This window comes from Myodes glareolus, chromosome 11 (genome assembly GCF_982192425.1).
Source record: "Myodes glareolus chromosome 11, mMyoGla1.1, whole genome shotgun sequence".
Taxonomy (NCBI): Eukaryota; Metazoa; Chordata; class Mammalia; order Rodentia; family Cricetidae; genus Myodes; species Myodes glareolus.
In genome coordinates, this window is record NC_142036.1 from 6,895,549 (window position 1) to 6,899,497 (window position 3,949).

Sequence of the window (3,949 nt, forward strand, 5' to 3'; positions counted from 1 at the left end):
AACCAGGTTGACACGCCTTTATTATGATAATTACGACCAGTTCTTTGAGGGAAAATGGGCGTCGACAATCAATCTGACTACTTCCTGCTGACGACGGGACGATGCACATTTTTTTGGGGGGATAAATGTTTTTATCTGACTGAATTTTTTGGTAACAAATGTTTTTATCTGACTGAATTTTTGGCAGCCGTGGCTGTGAGCGGCGGCAGCAGCAGCTCCGCCTCTGAGGCGCAGCCCAAACAAAGGCATGGCCCCGCCCCGGGCCGTGCGCGGGCTCGCCGTTTATCCTGTACCTGCGAACTGTGCACCCTGCCTCACCTCAGGCATTGAAATCGCACCGCTGGCCATGAGTCTTTTCCATGCTCCGGCGAGGGGGGGCCTCTCCTGTCCGGTCTGCCCGCGCACGGAAGGGCCCAGTTAGGGCCGCGGGGGGGCCCCAGTCTCAGACCTTCCCAGGGGCCGGGGAGTGACGAGTACTCAGCATGTGGCCCCACCGATGAGCTTCCTCCGCCCGCCCATGTTGCTATGGAAACGCGGTTCAGAGTTTGTGCTCAGAGCTCAAGTGCTGGGATTAAAGGCGTGCGCCACCACGCCGGCTACTTCCTCAATCAAAATTAAAGTTTTCTGTACGTGAGAGCCAGAGACTGAGCTCTCTCATCAAAATTAGGCGAAAATCACCTCCAAAAGCTCTGTGGCTCTTTAAGAACAGGAAAGGCAGTCTTCAAGCATGATCAAGCCCGCCTCCCTACGAGACTGTTGCCCCGGTCTCTAACAGCGAGTACGGACGGAGGAAGCCGCGGATCTCCCAACTGTAAACCTCGCTTTTTCTCAGCTCCACCTGCACTGAACTTGAGGGGTTTTTTCTTCCCCGTTGCTTTCTGTACCTTCTTTCAGATACCTTAACTTTGATTTTTTTTATTTTCTTTTCTTTTTAGGCCTATACTTTTTCCATTCTTTTTCCTCCCATTTCTGGAGGATTTAACTGACGTCTCTCACCGCTCCACATGTTCAGAGTTCTGAAATTCACGGCTCTCTGTGTCCTGGTGTCTGATCTCGGCTTTTTCTTCCCGGGCTTTCAGCACCAGTTGCTGGGTGCTTCCTTCTCTGGGTCCCCCGGCGTAGTTGTCAGGGTCCCTCGGCGTCCCGGGTTTCAGCACCAGTTAGTTGCGACGCGCATCCTGACCAGCAGGAATGAACGCCACTAAAAACGAGAATTCCTTCCCTGGTCACGTCTTTATTCGGAGCCCTTTGATTGAGGAAAATTGGGGGAGGGAAGATAGAGCCGGGATGAGAGAAAGCTTAGAGAGAGGAAGTTGAGCCCAGAGGCAGCTGCTTTTAAACAGTGGAGAGGCTTGAATGCTGATTGGTTGATGCCATTCTACTAGGACCCAAGGCCACGTTACAGGTCAGGAGACCGAGTCTCTTGAAATGCAAAACAAGGCTCCGAGCACACCGGCCTAAGGCGGCAACATCAAAGGATGTGTATACCTCCAGGCTGTAGGACTGCTGGCACTATCTGGCCAAGGCCACATCCTGGCGGCTCCCTACAGATTCCTGTGGAGAGGAAATAATGGCTGTCACTGTCACTTTTCCCTCATTTCCCTTCTCAGGCCTAAGACTAAAGATTCACTTACCTGTAGCTGTTGCCACCAGGCTGAACATGATCCAGCCCCAGTCCTTGTTGAAAACATGTGTGTTCAGGAACTAGGGAAAAAAGTGTAATAATGTGCTGCTATAGAGCTTATGGAGCTCCTTTTATTTACAACCAAAAACTCTATTATTTACAACCAGAACCTCTATAATTTATATATTCATGAGGGAGGGTATTTGTTAGATCAATAATTGATACTGTTTGTGACAGGAAAAAGAAGATTCTGTTTTAGGCAGCAATGTGGTGAGATCTGAGCCTCAAATCTGTCTAAAGAAATGCATTCTTTGCTCTGTCCTGGTCCTTGTACACACAGAGCCTTTCCAACCCACTGAGAATCAGTTCACCACACACAATAATGTGAACTACCCTTTAATGGTTCGAGGGACACCTGAATCTCCTTAGGGTCAACAATTAATTGTGATGTGAGAAGATCCGTTTAGATTGTCATGGTCCAATAAGAACCTAGCACAGAACATTCGAGACTGCTGTTCATAACAACACCAGTGATCAGCAGGACTATGGACCCCTATGATATCAGCTGAGAAGTTTGAGATACTTTTTCCCAAAACGTTTCTCAGGGTTGTGAGGCCCAAATAACCTTAAACTATGCTAATAAGTGTTTCGTGCTTATACAGAGACAATAGGAATGCAATGTGATCTGTGGTGGGTTAACATATGGTTTCTATTTAACAAAGAACCTCTCTGGTATTATAGCATGGATATTTCACATATCAACTACACCATAAGCTCTGAGTGTAATAAAATTGACAGTGGAAACCAGGGTCTGTTGAAATCTCAATGCACAATTCCTGTTCTACTTCTGCTGCCATTTACTCCTTAGGGATGAGTGTGTCTACAATGATCCCTTCCAGTCTTAGGACCCCGTTTCTGTAACTTTCTCTATAGTGTCAGACACAGTCCTCGTATAATGTCTCCTCCTTCTCTTTTTCATTCTCTAACTGCTGATGTTGAGTAGGTGTTTAGTAAACAAATGATAAGAGGGTATTTCTTCTTTCTGCATATTAACATTGTCCTGCAGTGCCATGGGTGGGGACAGAAATAACCTCTGTTATGAATGCTATGGCTGTATATTTGTGTCTACATACCTCAATTTTATTTCAACATATTTACTTTTATTTCTGTAATGTAATGTTTAAAATTAATTTAAAAGGTACTTAGGAACACGCTTTCTGCTCATTCCTGATTAACATCCAAACATAAGAACATGAATTTGATTCTACTATTCAAAAATAACAAGATAAACATTATTCAAAACACTGAAAACTATATTCACATATCTATTGGCTACCTTTGTTGAGAGTTTGTACAGACACTAGCATTGTTCTCAGCATTCTAAGAGAAGTTTCTTAGTGCATTAGATTAATAAAGAAATCTGTAATTGGAATTCAGAAATCTATTACTTCTGAGAATATATTATATTGGAGTGTTTGACCATAATGTAACAGTTATATCATCTCATCTATGTCTCAGAGGGTACAGGAGAATAGGGGCAGAAACGAGTCAGATAAAAGCAGGAGAATGTGTGTGCGTCAGAGCTGTTTCTTATACATAACCTAGCTACGCATTCAAGAAGTAGCTGTAGTCATATATGCTACTCCTGCAGAGGATTGGGAACCTCACTGGTTCATCCTGGACAGTGGATTCTTTTCATTTAATTGTTTCCTCTAATCTTTTCACAATACTTGCTATGTTGAATTTTCACATTGTTTTATACCTTGCTGCAAAAGTTGTTTTCTTTTTTCCCAAGTTCTGGGATTAAAGGTTTTGCCACCACACCTTGAACTCACAGAGGTCTACCTGCCTCTGTCTCCCAAGTGCTGGGATTAAAGCTGTGTGCCACCACACGCAACCACTCTCTAGCTTTCATTTTTATCTTAAGATCTTTACCCTTTTTCTTTTCTCTCCCAAGCCTGAATGTATTTTTAACACACAGTAAACCATTTAGAGAATTTTTTTCTCTTTAAATCTAGCTTTACTGTATATCTCTCTCTTTTTCTGACTATGTGAGTCTTTAATTTTCTAAGCAATATGGAGAGGATTAAAGCCATGGCTTTGATGGTTAGATGCAGCCCATTCCTTAGCTTTCTGAGATTCCCAGCTTATGTCTGAGGTATCGGCTAGAGTCATGTTTATTGCCAAAAATCTATGTCCCTGACAGAAAACAAGCTGCAGCAGTCTGCTCACAAACCACACTCACATTCTCTGTTGCTGGACCTCCTTCCTGAAAGAGTCCAAGTTTGCACTGACAGGATGGCCCAGAAAGCCGGCATTTTAAAA

At 44.1% G+C, this 3,949-nt stretch overlaps 1 pseudogene; it reads right to left on the reverse strand.

Annotated features, from left to right (window-relative positions):
- Positions 1 to 290: 290 nt before the first annotated feature.
- On the reverse strand, positions 291 to 512 carry LOC148120327 (Nuclear RNase P; annotated as a pseudogene).
- Between the last annotated feature and the right edge of the window lie 3,437 nt (positions 513 to 3,949).